Genomic DNA, 15,952 nt, shown 5'->3' on the forward strand with positions numbered 1-15,952 from the left:
GTTCGTGAAAAGGTAGGTAATGTATGCACGCTGCCCGCCACGTTCACCAAAACACATAATTATTGAACGTTTTGCCCACTTTCATTCCACCGCCTGACGGAGGTCCAATAGACCTCGCGCACCAAGTGGGAAAATGTCGCCAAGGGAACCAGTTTAATAATTTCTGTGCGGAGAGGCGAGATCAGTGCTGGTATAGCTCAGTGGTAGATCATTCGACTGCAGATCGAGAGGTCCCCGGTTCAAACCCGGTGCCCACTAAAATGTACTTCTTTGGTTATCGCTCCCAAAATGCGTGAAAACATAACAAAAACATGCATGCTGCTCAAGACTTTCCGTGGTTTTCTGCTTCTCCTCCAGGCAAATGCCGTTTTGTTGTCAATACCGGGAGGTACACCTCCACGCCGCTAATTCAAATATTGCGCCAATTGAAACTCCTCTACAGGAGAAAGCCTGAACTTTAACAAACTGTATTAACTCAACGGTTTCTCGGAGGATGTTACTATTTAGCAACTTGGAAGTGATCTGAACTGTGTCTATTTCGATTTGTGTTTGTTTGCTCCGTATCAAGAAATTTGGACATTCTCTAACAGATGCCTCTACCAAAACTATGATGACGCACTCTGGTATAAAGGAATGTACTTTCTTGAAGAAATTTTGTATTCATAAGTTTTGTCTTAACTAAATTTTGCTCTGTCAGTTGTAGGTTGGCAATATAATCCTTTCTCTCCGCCGGTTTTGAATGTAGCATACAGGAATTTCTGTAATTAATTTTCCACCAATAAGGTGTTTCTTCCTCGTCTTGCGTATTAGATTTTGCTGTTATAATAATAAAATTTTGTGGGCGGGTTGTAATCATTCATGAAACGTCTCGAATTTTCCGCGAGGGTATAAAAACTGCTGATTTTCTGGTCTCCTGGCCACTTCATCGACATCTTGCGTAGTGTGTGATTATGTAGCAGGGGGTGGGTAGCGCCTCTTTCTTCGGGCAGCAGTTCATCAACAACGTAATGGCCGTTTAATAACTTTATTTCTTGCTAGCTCAGCAGTTTAACCCTCGGGGCAGGTTCGAAACGTTTCTCATGTAACCTACCCTTAAAATGTAAAAAAAATGGTGAAAATTCCGTCCCTTTAACTACAAATTGGGATAGAGAGTGCCTAACCCTCTCGAGCTCCCACTCATATTGTTTTGAGGTGACCACGTTTTCATAACCGTTGTCCTTCTCTTCTTAATATAATAAAGTTTTCTTATACGTGTCACATCCTTAGTATGGGATTAGCCCTTGCGTAAGCGGCCTAGCGCCAAGTAGGTTTTAAAAGCGTGTTAGGAGTGCAAGCTTCGCTTCCATTCAATTTTGTATTATGGGCCAGTAACATAACCTGATGTTTTATTTTCCTCATGTAAAGGCCCTGTAGGTTGGGTATCAAATACCCCTGTTTCTTGGTGTGCCTTGAGGGCAGGTAGGAGTAAAGTTGTTTGTGCTTATAAAATTGAGAGCAGGTCAGCTCTTTCTGGTTTCTTTGGAAATTGCCTCTATGAGGCTTGACACTACTAAGCGGGAGCAAGAGCTCCATGTAATTAAGGGTCTTGTGCCCTTTGATATTTGTGGTTTTGAGTCGAGAACTCAGACTTTGGGGCTCGTAGCCCAGAATTTGTAAATTTGCATTGTACCTGAGTGTTCTTTGTTATTACACCTAGTGGGAATTGTTAACCGTTGTTATCTGTTGATTTTGAAAAGAGAATATAACCTTGTTAAAGTTTTAGATTAACTTTAATTTTGTATTTTAGGTCCGCCTCTGTGGTGTAGTGGTTAGCGTGATTAGCTGCCACCCCCGGAGGCCCGGGTTCGATTCCCGGCTCTGCCACGAAATTTGAAAAGTGGCACGAGGGCTGGAACGGGGTCCACTCAGCCTCGGGAGGTCAACTGAGTAGAGGTGGGTTCGAATCCCACCTCAGCCATCCTGGAAGTGGTTTTCCGTGGTTTCCCACTTCTCCTCCAGGCGAATGCCGGGATGGTACTTAACTTAAGGCCACGGCCGCTTCCTTCCCTCTTCCTTGCCTATCCCTTCCAATCTTCCCATCCCTCCACAAGGCCCCTGTTGAGCATAGCAGGTGAGGCCGCCTGGGCGAGGTACTCGTCCTACTCCCCAGTTTTATCCCCCGTCCAAGAGTCTGAAGCTCCAGAGGTGGGATCCCTCGCTAAGTCCGAGGGAAAAACCGAACCTGGAGGGTAAACAGATGATGATGATGATTTTAGACCTATTCCAGCCCGCACCTTCTTTCACGTCTGCAAATCCACAAAACTCCGTACCATTGTCTAAAGACCACGGCTGCATCCTTCCCTCATCCTTGTTTATAACCTCCAATATTCCTACCCCTCCAAAAGGCCCCGGGTCAGTATAGAGGGTGAGGCCGATTGGTCGAGGTACTAGTCCCACTCTCCATGTTTATCCCTTGACACGTAGTCTGACAGTCCAGGTCGGGCGTTAGATGTGGGATAACACGATTAGTCCGAGCGAAAAGCCAACTCTGGAGGCTACACAGTTTGAGAAGAAGAAGGAGGAGAAGGAGAAGAACGAGAAGGAGAAGATGTAAGGCAAGCTAATGGTTTGTCTCTCAATCTCTTGGACACGTAGTTTCTATAACATCTGTAGGAAAGAGCTGAAGGTGTGGGGGTTTAGCTCAGTGGTAGAGCATTCGACTGCTGATCGAGAGGTCCCCGGTTCAAACCCGGGTGCTCCCTATTACTTTTTCTTTGGTTACATCTGTGAAAGTGCCTGAAAAGCTAGCTAAAGTATGCACGCTGCCCGCCACCTTCACCAAAACACATCATTATTGAAGGTTTGGACACTTTCATTCCAACGCCTGACGGAGGTCCAAAGGAGCTCGCGTACCAACGAGGAAAATGTTACATGGGAACCAGTTTAATAATATGTGTGCTGAGAGGCGAGATCAGTGGGGGTATAGCTTAGTGGTAGAGCATTCGACTGCAGATCGGGAGGCCCCCAGTTCAAACCCGGGTGCCCCATATTACTTTTTCTTTGGTTACATCTGTGAAAGTGCGATAAAGGTAGCTAAAGTATGCACGCTGCCCGCCACCTTCACCATAACACATAATTGTTGACCGTTTTGCCCACTTTCATTCCAACGCCTGACGGAGGTCCAAAAGACCGCGCGTACCAACTGGGAAAAAGTAGCCAAGGGAACCAGTTTAATAATTTCTGTGCGGAGAGTGGGAATGAGTGCTGCTCATGACTATACGTGGATTACTGCTTCTGCTCCAGGCATTTGCCATTCTGGTATCTGACTTAAGGCCACGGCCGCATCCTTCCGTCTTCCTTATCTATGCCTCCCAATTTTCTCGTACCCCGACACCGCCCGTTCAGCATAGAAGGTGAGGCGGCTTGGGAGGTCCTGGTCATCCTCACCATGTTCATCCCAGGACCCGATGTCTGACGCTCCACGACAGCCATTGGAGGAGAGATGCCTCGCTGAGTCCGAACAAAAAACCAACTCTGGAGGTTATACTGATGAACAGCAAGAAGTTGAAAAAGAAAAAGGAGTAAGGCAAGGTAATACCTTACCCCTACTCCTATTCAATTGCATCCTGGTGAAAATAGTAAGATTTTGGAACGAGAAACTGAAAGAACACGCGCTCTCGTCTTAAACACTGGATGAAAAGAACCTTTATGTTGGAAAATACTGCCTTGAATTTGCGAATTTTTTCATACTATCAAAAAGCTACAAAATACCGCAGTACAAGTGAATCTCTTGGGCAAAATAGCCAATAGGCATGTTCAATAATTTCTGCAGGAAGACTGGAAAACACGAGGGGTCTAGCGCAGAGGTAAAGCGTGAAAAGTTAGGTAATGTATGCACGCTGCCCGCCACGTTCACCAGAACACATAATTATTGAACGTTTTGCCCAGTTTCATTCCAACGCCTGACGGAGGGTCAAAAGAGCTCGCGTACGAACTGGGAAAATGTTACCAAGGGAACCAGTTTAATAATTTCTGTGCGGAGAGGCGAGATCAGTGGGGTTATAGCTCAGTGGTAGATCATTCGACTGCAGATCGAGAGGTACCCGGTTCAAACCCGGTGCCCACTAAAATGTGCTACTTCGTTTATCGCTCCCAAATAGCGTGAAAACATAGCAAAAGCATTCATGCTGCTCAAGACTTTCCGTGGTTTTCTGCTTCTCCTGCAGACAAATGCCGTTTTGTTGTCTAAAGATCACGGCTCCATCATTCCCTTGTTTATCATCATCATCATCTGTTTACCCTCCAGGTTCGGATTTCCCCTCGGACACAGCGAGGGATCCCACCTCTACCGCCTCAAGGGCAGTATCCTGGAGCTTCAGACTCTTGGTCGGGTGATACAACTGGGGAGCACGACCAGTACCTCGCCCAGGCGGCCTCACCTGCCATGCTGAACAGGGGCCTTGTGGAGGGATGGGAAGATTGGAAGGGATAGACAAGGTAGAGGGAAGGAAGCGGCCGTGGCCTTAAGTTAGGTACCATCCCGGCATTCGCCTGGAGGAGAAGTGGGAAACCACGGAAAACCACTTCGAGGATGGCTGAGGTGGGAATCGAACCCACCTCTACTCAATTGACATCCCGAGGCTGAGTGAACCCCGTTCCAGCCCTCGTACCACTTTTCAAATTTTCGTTACAGACCGGGAATCGAACCCGGACCTCCGGGGGTGACAGCTAATCACGCTAACCACTACACCACAGAGGCGGACGTCCCTTGTTTATAACCTCCAATATTCCCACCCCCCAAAATGGCCCCGGGTCAGTATAGAGGATGAGGCCGATTGGGTACTGGTCCCACTCTCCATGTATATCCCTTGACACGTAGTCTGACATTCCAGGTCGGGTGTTAGATGTGCGATCATTCGATGAGTCCGAGGAAAAACCCAAACCTGGAGGCTAAACAGTTTGAGAAGAAGAAGAACGAGAAGGAGAAGATGTAAGGCAAGTTAATGGTTTGTCTCTCAATCTCTTGGACAATGTAGCCAAGACACGTAGTCTCTATAAAATCTGCAGGAAAAAGCTAACGGTGTGGGGGTTTAGCTCAGTAGCAGAGCATTCGACTGCAGATCGAGAGGTAACCGGTTCAATCCCGGTGCGCCGTAAAATTTACTTCATCAGTTATCGCTTCCAAAATGCGTGAAAACATAGCAAAAACATTCATGCTCCTCAAGATTTTCCGTGGTTTTCTGCTTCTCCTCCAGACAAATGCCGTTTTGTTATCTAATTGAAGACCACGGCTGCATCCGTCTCTTGTTTATAACCTCCAATATACCCACCCCCCAAAAAGGCCCCGGATCAGTATAGAGGGTGAGGCCGATTGGTCCAGGTACTGGCCTCCCTCTCCATGTTTATCCCCTGACCCGAAGTCTGACACTCCAGGTCGAGCGTTAGAGGCGGGATCACTCGATGAGTCCGAGGGAAAATCCAACCCTGCAGGCCAGTCCGTATGAGAAGTATAAGAATATGTTGAAAGGCAAAATAATGGCTTATCTCTCATCTCTTGGACAATGCTGCCAAAAATTCTAGTTTAGTAACTTCTATAGGAAGAAGCGAAGACTGTGGGGGTATAGCTCAGTGGTAGAGCATTCGACTGCAGATGGAGAAGTCCACGGTTCAATCCCGGGTGCCCCCTAACATTTTCTTTTTTCCTTATCGCTTTCAAAATGAGGGAAGGATGCTGCCAAAAGATCTAGTTTAGTATCTTCTGAAGGAACAAGCGAACCCTGTGGGGGTATAGCTCAGTGGTAGAGCATTCGACTGCAGATCGAGAGGTCCCCGGTTCAAACCCGGGTGCACCCTAAAACTTTCTTTTTTCCTTATCGCTTTCAAAATGAGGGAAGGATGCTGCCAAAAGTTATAGTTTAGTAACTTCTGTAGGAAGAAGCGAAGACTGTGGGGGTATAGCTCAGTGGTAGAGCATTCGACTGCAGATCGAGAGGTCCCCGGTTCAATTTAGGGTGCCCCAAAACGTTTCATTTTTTCTTTATCGCTTTCAAAATGAGTGAAAACATAGCCAAGGTATGTGTGGTGCTCAAGACATTCCGCGGTTTACTACTTCTCCTCCAGGCAAATGCTGTTTGTGTATCTAACTTTGGGACACGGCCGCATCCTTCCCTCTTCCTTGTCTATGTATTCCAATATTCCCATCCCCCAACAAGGCACCGGTTCAGCATAGAGGGTGAGGCGAATTGGGCTGGGTACTGGTCCCACTCTTCATGTTTATCTCTTGATCAGTATTCTGACACTCCAGGTCGGGCGTTAGATGTGGGATCACTCGCGAGTCCTAGGGAAAAAGCATCACTGGAGGCTAAATAGATTAAGAAGAAGAAGGGACAGAAGAAGCGGAGCAAAAAGTAAGGTAAGGTAACGCCATACCTCTACTCCTATTCAAATGCGTCCTGTGGAAAAGAGTAAGATTTTTGAATGAGGAACTGGGAGAACCCAACTATCATCAATAACACTGGGAGAAGAGAATATTGGTGTTGAAAAAGAACTGTTTAGAACTTGCGGATGGTAGTAGTTATTGCGTGTCCGCCTCTGTGGTGTAGTGGTTAGTGTGATTAGCTGCCACTCCTGGAGGCCCGCATAAGACTCCCGGCTCTCCCACGAAATTTGAAAAGTGGTACGAGGGCTGAGACGGGGTCCACTCATCACGGAACGTCATCTGTGTAGAGAAGGTGAGATCAATTCCATCTCAGCCATCCAATCTTCCCATTCCCCACAAGGCCCCGGTACAGCACAGAAAGTGAAGCCACCTGGGCGAGGTGCTCTTCCTCGTCTCCAGTTTTATCCCCTGTGCCGAAGTCTGACTCTCCAGGTCCGGAGTAAGAGGTGGGATCACTCGATGAGCCCGACGGAAAAAACAACTCTGGAGGCTAAACAGTTTGAGAAGAAGAATAAGAAGGAGAAGAGGAGGAAGAAGATGGAGAAAATGTAAGGCAAGGTAATGGTGTGTCTCTCAATCTATTGGGACCGGGCGAGTTTGCCGTGCGCGTAGAGGCACGCGGCTGTGAGCTTGCATCCGGGAGATAGTAGGTTCGAATCCCACTATCGGCAGCCCTGAAGATGGTTTTCCGTGGTTTCCCATTTTCAGACCAGGCAAATGCTGGGGCTGTACCTTAACTAAGGCCACGGCCGCTTCCTTCCCACTCCTAGCCCTTTCCTGTCCCATCGTCGCCGTAAGACCTATCTGTGTCGGTGCGACGTAAAACAACAAGCAATCTCTTGGACAATGTACCCAAGACACCTGGTTTTTATACAATCTGTAGGAAAGTGCAAAAACTGTGGGGGTAAAGCTCGGTGTTAGAGCATTAGACTGCAGAACGACCTTCCGGAGTTCCAAAAGACCTCGCGTACCAACTGGGAAAAAGTAGCCAAGGGAACCAGTGTAATAATTTCTGTGCGGGGAGGGAAAACGAGTGGGGGTGTAGCTCAGTGGTAGAGCATTCGACTGCAGATCGAGAGGTCCGCGGTTCAAACCCGGGTGCCTTCTAATTTTTCTTCTTTTGTTATCGCTTTCAAAATGCTTGAAAACTTAGCAAAAGCATGTATGCTGCTCAGGACTATCCGTGGTTTTCTGGTTCTCCTCCAGGCAAATGCCTTTCTGGTATCTAACGTAAGGCCACGGCCGAAACCTTCCGTCTTCCTTATGTATGCCTCAAAATTTTCTCGTCCCCCGTCACCGCCCGTTCAGCATAGAAGGTGAGGCCGCCTTGGGAGGTCCTGGTCATCCTCACCATTTTCATCCCTTGACCCGATGTCTGACGCTCCACGACAGCCATTGGAGGAGAGATGCCTCGCTGAGTCCGAACAAAAAACCAACTCTGGAGGTTATACTGATGAACAGCGAGAAGATGAAAAAGAAAAAGGAGTAAGGCAAGGTAATGCCTTACCCTTACTCCTATTCAATTGCGTCCTGGTGAAAATAGTAAGATTTTGGAATGAGAAACTGAAGGAACACGCGCTATCATCTATAGCACTGGATAAAGAGAACATTTATATTGGAAATGACTGCCTAGTCCTCCTGTGTGGTGTAGTGGTTAGCGTAATTAGCTGCCACCCCCGGACCTCCGGGTTCGATTCCCGGCTCTGCCACGAAATTTGAAAAGTGGTACGAGGGCTGGGACGGGGTCCACTCCGCCTCGGGAGGTCAACTGAGTAGAGGTGGGTTCGATTCCCACCTCAGCCATCCTCGAAGTGGTTTTGCGTGGTTTTCCACTTCACCTCCAGGCGAATGCCGGGATGGTACCTAACTTAAGGCCACGGCCGCTTCCTTCCCTCTTCCTTGCCTATCCCTTCCAATCTTCCCATCCTCCTCCAAGGCCCCTGTTCACCATAGCAGGTGAGGCCGCCTGGGCGAGGTACTGGTCATACTCCCCAGTTGTATCCCCCGACCAAGAGTCTCAAGCTCCAGGACACTGCCCTTGAGGCGGTAGAGGTGGGATTCCTCGCTGAGTCCGAGGGAAAAGCCGAACCTGGAGGGTAAACAGATGATGATGGTGATGATGATGATGATGAATAACTGCCTAGAATTTACGGATTTATTTCATAGTATCATAAAGCTACATAATACCGCAGTACAAGTGAATCTCTTGGACAAAATAGCCAATAGGCATGTTGAATAATTTCTGCAGGAAAGGTGGGAACCACGGGGTTTATAGCGCAGTGGTAGAGCATTCGACTACAGGTCGAGATGTTCCCGGTTAAAACCAGGGTGCCACCTAATATTATTTCTTTGCTTATACCTATGAAGGTGCGTGAAAAGGTAGGTAATGTATGCACGCTGCCCGCCACGTTCACCAAAACACATAATTATTGAACTTTTTGCCCGACGCCTGACGGAGGGTCAAAGGAGCTCGCGTATCAACTGGGAAAATGTTGCCAAGGGAACCAGTTTAATAATTTCTGTGCGGAGAGGCGAGATCAGTGGGGGTACAGCTCAGTGGTAGATCATTCGACTGCAGGTCGAGAGGTACCCAGTTCAAACCCGGTGCCCACTAAAATGTGCTACTTTGTTTATCGCTCCCAAAATGCGTGAAAACATAGCAAAAGCATTCATGCTGCTCAGGACTTTCCGTGGTTTCTCCTTCTCCTCCAGACAAATGCCGTTTGGTTGTCTAAAGACCACGGCTGCATCCTTCCCTTGTTTACAACCTCCAATATTCCCACCCCTTCAAAAATGCCCCGGGTGAGTATAGAGGGTGAGGCCGATTGTTCGAGGTACTGGTCCCCCTCTCCATGTTTATCCCTTGACACGTAGTATGACATTGCAGGTCGGGCGTTAGATGTGGGATCACTCGATGAGTCCGAGGAAAAAGCCAAACCTGGAGGCTAAACAGTTTGAGAAGAAGAAGAACGAGAAGGAGAAGATGTAAGGCAAGTTAATGGTTTGTCTCTCAACCTCTTGGACAATGTAGCCAAGACACGTAGTCTCTATGAAATCTGTAGGAAAGAGCTAAAGGTGTGGGCGTTTAGCTCAGTGGTACAGCAGTCGATTGCAGATCGAGAGGTCCGCGGTTCAATCCCGGGTGCCCCCTATTACTTTTTCTTTGGTTATATCTGTGAAAGTTCGTGAAAAGGTACCTAAAGGATGCACGTTCCCCCCCACCTTCACCAAAACACATCATTATTGAACGTTTTGCCCACTTTCACTCCAACGCCTGACGGAGGTCCAAAAGACCTCGCGTACAGACTGGGAAAAAGTCGCCAAGGGAACCAGTTTAATAATTTCTGTAGGGAGAGGATAATTCAGTGGGGTTATCGCTCAGTGGTAGAGCATTCGGGCCGCCTCTGTGGTGTAGTGGTTAGCGTGATTAGCTGCCACCCCCGGAGGTCCGGGTTCGATTCCCGGCTCTGCCACGAAATTTGAAAAGTGGTACGAGGGCTGGAACGGGGTCCACTCAGCCTCGGGAGGTCAACTGAGTAGAGGTGGGTTCGATTCCCACCTCAGCCATCCTCGAAGAGGTTTTCCGTGGTTTCCCACTTCACCTCCAGGCGAATGCCGGGATGGTACCTAACTTAAGGCCACGGCCGCTTCCTTCCCTCATCCTTGCCTATCCCTTCCAATCTTCCCATCCCCCTACAAGGCCCCTGTTCACCATAGCAGGTGAGGCCGCCTGGGCGAGGTACTGGTCATACTCCCCAGTTGTATCCCCCGACCAAAAGTCTGAAGCTTCAGGACACTGCCCTCGAGGCGGTAGAGGTGGGATCCCTCGCTTAGTCCGAGGGAAAAGCCGAACCTGGAGGGTAAGCGGATGATGATGATTCGACTACAGATCGAGATGTCCCTGGTTCAAACCCGGTGCGCCGTAAAATTTACTTCTTTAGTTATCGCTTCCAAAATGCGTGAAAACATAGCAAAAATATGCATGCTGCTCAAGACCTTGCGTGGTTTTCTCCTTCTCCTCCAGACAATTGCCGTTTTGTTATCTAATTGAAGACCACGGCTGCATCCTTCCCCCTTCCTCGTTTATGACCTCCAATCTTCCCATCCCCCCAAAAGGTCGCGGGTCAGTATAGAGTGTGAGACGGATTGGTAGAGGTACTGGTCCTATTCTCCAATTATATCCCCTGACCCGAAGTCTGACACTCCAGGTCGAGCGTTACAGGCGGGATCACTCGATGACTCCGAGGGAAAACCCAACCCTGCAGGCCAGTCCGTTTGAGAAGGATAAGAATATGTTGAAAGGCAAAATAATGGCTTATCTCTCAATCTCTTGGACAATGCTGCCAATAATTCTAGTTTAGTAACTTCTGTAGGAAGAAGCGAAGACTGTTGGGGTATAGCTCAGTGGTAGAGCATTCGACTGCAGATCGATAGGTCCCCGGTTCAAACCCGGGTGCCCCCTAACATTTTCTTTTTTCCTTATCGCTTTCAAAATGAGTGAAAACATGGCTAAAATATGTGTGCTGCTGAAGACATTCCGTGGTTTACTACTTCTCCTCCAGGCAAATGCCTTTTGTGTATCTAACTTTAGGGCACGGCCGCATCCTTCCCTCTTCCTTGTCTATATATTCCAATATTCCTATCCCCCAACAAAGCTCCGGTTCAGCATAGAGGGTGAGGCCAATTGGGCGGGGTACTGGTCCCACTCTGCATGATTATCTCTTGACCCGTATTCTGACACTCCACGTCGGGCGTTAGATGTGGGATCACTCGCTGAGTCCTAGGTAAAAAGCATCACTGGAGGCTAAATAGATTAAGACGAAGAAGGGACAGAAGAAGAAGAGCAAAAAGTAAGGCAAGGTAATGCCATACCGCTACTCCTATTCAATTGCGTCCTGTAGAATAGAGTAAGATTTTTGAATGAGGAATTAGAAGAACCCAACTATCATCAATAACACTGGGAGAAGAGAATATTGGTGTTGAAAAGGAACTGTCTAGAACTTGCTGATGGTAGTAGTTATTCCGTGTCCGCCTCTGTGGTGTAGTGGTTAGAGTGATTAGCTGCCACCCCTGGAGTCCCGCGTCAGACTCCCGGCTCTACCACGAAATTTGAACAGTTGTATGAGGGCTGAGACGGGGTCCACTCAGCCACGGAACGTCATCTGTGTAGAGAAGGGGAGATCAACTCCATCTCAGCCATCCAATCTTCCCATTCCCCACAAGGCCCCGGTACAGCACAGAAAGTGAAGCCACCTTGACGAGGTGCTCTTCCTCGTCTCCAGTTTTATCCCCTGATCCGAGGTCTGACCCTCCAGGTCCGGAGTTAGAGGCGGGATCACTCGATGAGTCCGAGGGAAAAAAACAACTCTGGAGGCTAAACAGTTTGAGAAGTAGAACAAGAAGAAGGAGAAGAAGAGGAAGCAGAAGGAGAAAATGTAAGGCAAGGTAATGGTCTGTCTCCCAATCTCTTGGACAATGTAGCCAAGACACATAGTTTTTAAAAAATCTGTAAGAAAGTGCGTAATCTGTGGGGGTATAGCTCAGTGTTAGAGCATTAGACTGCAGATCGAAAGGTCCCTGGTGCAAACCCGGGTGACCCCTAATATTTTTTCTTTGTTTATATTCCTGAAAGTGCGTGAAAATGTAGCTAAAGTATGCACGCTGCCCGCCATCTCCACCATAACACATAATTGTTGAATGTTTTGCCCACTTTCATTCCAACGCCTGACGGAGGTCCAAAAGACCTCGCGTACCAACTGGGAAAATGTTGCCAAGGGAACCAGATTAATCATTTCTGTGCGGAGAGTCGAGATCAGTGGGGGTACAGCTCAGTGGTAGATCATTCGACTGCAGATCGAGAGGTACCCGGTTCAAACCCGGTGCCCACTAAAATGTGCTACTTCGTTTATCGCTCCCAAAATGCGTGAAAACATAGCAAAAGTATTCATGCTGCTCAAGTCTTTCCGTGGTTTTCTCCTTCTCCTCCAGACAAATGCCGTTTGGTTTTCTAAAGACCACGGCTGCATCCTTCCCTTGTTTATAACCTCCAATATCCCCCCCCCCCAAAAAAAAGGCCACGGGTCAGTATAGAGGGTGAGGCCGAATGGTCCAGGTACTGGTCCCCCTCTCCATGTTTATCCCTTGACACGTAGTCTGACATTCCAGGTCGGGCGTTAGATGTGGGATCACTCGATGAGTCCGAGGAAAAAGCCAAACCTGGAGCCTAAACAGTTTGAGAAGAAGAAGCAGGAGAAGAAGAAGAACGAGAAGGAGAAGATGTAAGACAAGTTAATGGTTTGCTCTCAATCTCTTGGTCAATGTAGCCAAGACACGTACTCTCTATAAAATCTGTAGGAAAGAGCTAAAGTTGTGGGTGTTTAGCTCAGTGGTACAACAGTCGACTGCAGATCGAGAGGTCCGCGGTTCAAATCCGGGTGCCCCCTATTACTTCTTCTTCGGTTATATCTGTGAAAGTGCGTGAAAAGGTAGCTAAAGTATGCACGCTGCCCCCCACCTTCACCGAAACACATCATTATTGAATGTTTTGTCCACTTTCATTCCCACGCCTGACGGAGGTCCAAAAGACCTCGCGTACGAACTGGGAAAAAGTAGCCAAGGGAACCAGTTTAATATTTTCTGTAGGGAGAGGATAATTCAGTGGGGTTATCGCTCAGTGGTAGAGTATTCGACTACAGATCGAGAGGTCCATGGTTCAAACCCAGTGAGCCGTAAAATTTACTTCTTTAGTTATCGCTTCCAAAATGCGTGAAAACATACCAAAATATGCATGCTGCTCAAGACTTTCCTTGGTTTTCTCCTTCTCCTCCAGACAATTGCCGTGTCGTTATCTAATTGAAGACCAGGGCTGCATCCTTCCCTCTTCCTCGTTTATGACCTCCAATCTTCCCATCCCCCAAAAAGGTCGCGGGTCAGTATAGAGGGTGAGACCGATTGGTCGAGGTACTGGTCTTATTCTCCAATTATATCCCCTGACCCGAAGTCTGACACTCCCGGTCGAGCGTTAGATGCGGGATCACTCGATGAGTCCGAGGGAAAATCCAACCCTGCAGGCCAGTCCGTTTGAGAAGGATAAGAATGTGTTGAAAGGCAAAATAATGGCTTATCTCTCAATCTCTTGGACAATGCTGCCAAAAATTCTAGTTTAGGAACTTCTGTAGGAAGAAGCGCACACTGTGGGGGTATAGCCCAGTAGTAGAGCATTAGACTGCAGATTGAGAGGTCTCCGGTTCAAATCCGGGTTCCCGGTAACATTTTCTTTTTTCCTTATCGCTTTCAAAATGAGGGAAGGATGCTGCCAAAAGATCTAGTTTAGTAACTTCTGTAGGAAGGAGCGAAGACTCTGGGGGTATAGCTCATTGGTAGAGCATTCGACTGCGTATCGAGAGGTCTCCGGTTCAAACCCGGGTGCCCCATAACATTTTCTTTTTTCCTATCGCTTTAAAAATGAGCGAAGCATGCTGCCAAAAGACCTAGTTTAGTAACTTCTGTAGGAAGAAGCGAACACCGTGGGGGTATAGCTCAGTGGTGGAGCATTCGACTGCAGATCGAGAGGTCCCCGGTTCAAACCCGGGTGCCCCCCAACATTTTTAATTTTTCCTTATCGCTTTCAAAATGAGGGAAGGATGCTGCCAAAAGATCTAGTCTAGTAACTTCTGTAGGAAGAAGCGAACACTATGGGGGTATAGCTTAGTGGTAGAGCATTCGACTGCAGATCGAGAGGCCCCGGTTCAAACCCGGGTGCACCCTAACATTTTCTTTTTTCCTTATCGCTTTCAAAATGAGGGAAGGATGCTGCCAAAAGATCTAGTCTAGTAACTTCTGTAGGAAGAACCGATCGCTGTGGGGGTATAGCTCAGTGGTAGAGCATTCGACTGCAGATCGAGAGGTCCCCGGTTCAAACCCGTGTGCCCCCCAACATTTCCTTTTTTCCTTATCGCTTTCAAAATGAGTGAAGACATAGCTAAGATATGTGTGCTGCTCAATACATTCCGTGGTTTACTACTTCTCCTCCAGGCAAATGCCTTTTGTGTATCTAACTTTAGGACACGGCCGCATCCTTCCCTCTTCCTTTTCTATATATTCCAATATTCCCATCCCCCAACAAGGCTTCCTGTTCAGCATAGAGGGTGAGGCGATTGGGTGGGGTACTGGTCCCACTCTCCATGTTTATCCCTTGACCCGTATTCTGACACTCCACGTCGGGCGTTAGATGTGGGATCACTCGCGGAGTCCTAGGGGAAAAGCATCACTAGATGCTAAATAGATTAAAAAGAAGAAGGGACAGAAGAAGCGGAGCAAAAAGTAAGGCAAGGTAACGCCATACCTCTACTCCTATTCAAACGCGTCCTGTAGTAAAGAGTAAGGTTTTTGAATGAGGAACTGGGAGAACCCAACTATCATCAATAACACTGGGAGAAGAGAATATTGGTTTTGAAAAAGAACTGTTTAGAACTTGCGGATGGTAGTAGTTATTCCGTGTCCGCCTCTGTGGTATGGTGGTTAGTGTGATTAGCTGCCACTCCTGGATGCCTGCATAAGACACCCGGCTCTCCCACGAAATTTGAAAAGTGGTACGAGGGCTGAGACGGGGTCCACTCATCACGGAACGTCATCTGTGTAGAGAAGGGGAGATCAATTCCATCTCAGCCATCCAATCTTCCCATTCCCCACAAGGCCCCGGCACAGCACAGAAAGTGAAGCCACCTGGGCGAGGTGCTCTTCCTCGTCTCCAGTTTTATCCCCTGATCCGAGGTCTGACCCTCCAGGTCCGGAGTTAGAGGTGGGATCACTCGATGAGTCCGAGGGAAAGCAACTCTGGAGGCTAAACAGTTTGAGAAGAAGAAGAAGAGGATGAAGGTGACGAAGTGGAAGCAGAAGGAGAAAATGTAAGGCAAGGTAATGGTCTGAAAATCTCTTGGACAATGTAGCCAAGACACCTAGTTTTTAAAAAATCTGTAGGAAAGCGGGTAATCTGTGGGGGTATAGCTCAGTGTTAAAGCATTAGACTGCAGAACGAGTGGTCCCTGGTTAAAACCCGGGTGCCCCCTAATATTTTTTCTTTGGTTATATCTTTGAAAGTGCCTGAAAATGTAGCTAAGGTATGCTCGCTGCCCGCCACCTTCACCATAACACATAATTGTTGAACGTATGTCCCACTTTCATTCCAACGCCTGACGGAGGTCCAAAAGACCTCGCGTACCAACTGGGAAAATGTTGCCAAGGGAACCAGATTAATAATTTCTGTGCGGAGAGGCGAGATGAGTGGGGGTACAGTTCAGTGGGAGATCATTCGACTGCAGATCGAGAGGTACCCGGTTCAAACCCGATGCCCACTAAAATGTGCTACTTTGTTTATCGCTCCCAAAATGCGTGAAAACATAGCAAAAGCATTTATGCTGCTCAAGACTTTCCGTGGTTTTCTCCTTCTCCTCCAGACAAATGCCGTTTTTAGTCTAAAGACCACGGCTCCATCGTTCCCTTGTTTATAACCTCCAATATTCCCACCCCCCCAAT

General features: G+C 47.9%; 10 non-coding genes across 10 annotated transcripts; all 10 read left to right on the plus strand.

Annotated features, from left to right (window-relative positions):
- The first annotated feature begins 2,669 nt into the window (after positions 1 to 2,669).
- On the plus strand, positions 2,670 to 2,741 carry TRNAS-GCU (transfer RNA serine (anticodon GCU)). Its single transcript has one exon. It is a non-coding gene; the product is annotated as a tRNA-Ser (tRNA).
- Positions 2,742 to 2,954: 213 nt separating this feature from the next.
- TRNAC-GCA (transfer RNA cysteine (anticodon GCA)) lies at positions 2,955 to 3,027 on the plus strand. Its single transcript has one exon. It is a non-coding gene; the product is annotated as a tRNA-Cys (tRNA).
- Positions 3,028 to 5,593: 2,566 nt separating this feature from the next.
- TRNAC-GCA (transfer RNA cysteine (anticodon GCA)) lies at positions 5,594 to 5,665 on the plus strand. The gene has a single exon. It is a non-coding gene; the product is annotated as a tRNA-Cys (tRNA).
- A 95-nt stretch (positions 5,666 to 5,760) lies between these two features.
- Positions 5,761 to 5,832, plus strand: TRNAC-GCA (transfer RNA cysteine (anticodon GCA)). The gene has a single exon. It is a non-coding gene; the product is annotated as a tRNA-Cys (tRNA).
- A 94-nt stretch (positions 5,833 to 5,926) lies between these two features.
- On the plus strand, positions 5,927 to 5,999 carry TRNAC-GCA (transfer RNA cysteine (anticodon GCA)). The gene has a single exon. It is a non-coding gene; the product is annotated as a tRNA-Cys (tRNA).
- Positions 6,000 to 7,453: 1,454 nt separating this feature from the next.
- TRNAC-GCA (transfer RNA cysteine (anticodon GCA)) lies at positions 7,454 to 7,525 on the plus strand. Its single transcript has one exon. It is a non-coding gene; the product is annotated as a tRNA-Cys (tRNA).
- A 3,283-nt stretch (positions 7,526 to 10,808) lies between these two features.
- On the plus strand, positions 10,809 to 10,880 carry TRNAC-GCA (transfer RNA cysteine (anticodon GCA)). Its single transcript has one exon. It is a non-coding gene; the product is annotated as a tRNA-Cys (tRNA).
- Positions 10,881 to 13,946: 3,066 nt separating this feature from the next.
- TRNAC-GCA (transfer RNA cysteine (anticodon GCA)) lies at positions 13,947 to 14,018 on the plus strand. Its single transcript has one exon. It is a non-coding gene; the product is annotated as a tRNA-Cys (tRNA).
- A 96-nt stretch (positions 14,019 to 14,114) lies between these two features.
- Positions 14,115 to 14,185, plus strand: TRNAC-GCA (transfer RNA cysteine (anticodon GCA)). The gene has a single exon. It is a non-coding gene; the product is annotated as a tRNA-Cys (tRNA).
- Positions 14,186 to 14,280: 95 nt separating this feature from the next.
- On the plus strand, positions 14,281 to 14,352 carry TRNAC-GCA (transfer RNA cysteine (anticodon GCA)). The gene has a single exon. It is a non-coding gene; the product is annotated as a tRNA-Cys (tRNA).
- Positions 14,353 to 15,952: the final 1,600 nt, after the last annotated feature.

Source organism: Anabrus simplex, chromosome 8 (genome assembly GCF_040414725.1).
Source record: "Anabrus simplex isolate iqAnaSimp1 chromosome 8, ASM4041472v1, whole genome shotgun sequence".
Taxonomy (NCBI): domain Eukaryota; kingdom Metazoa; phylum Arthropoda; class Insecta; order Orthoptera; family Tettigoniidae; genus Anabrus; species Anabrus simplex.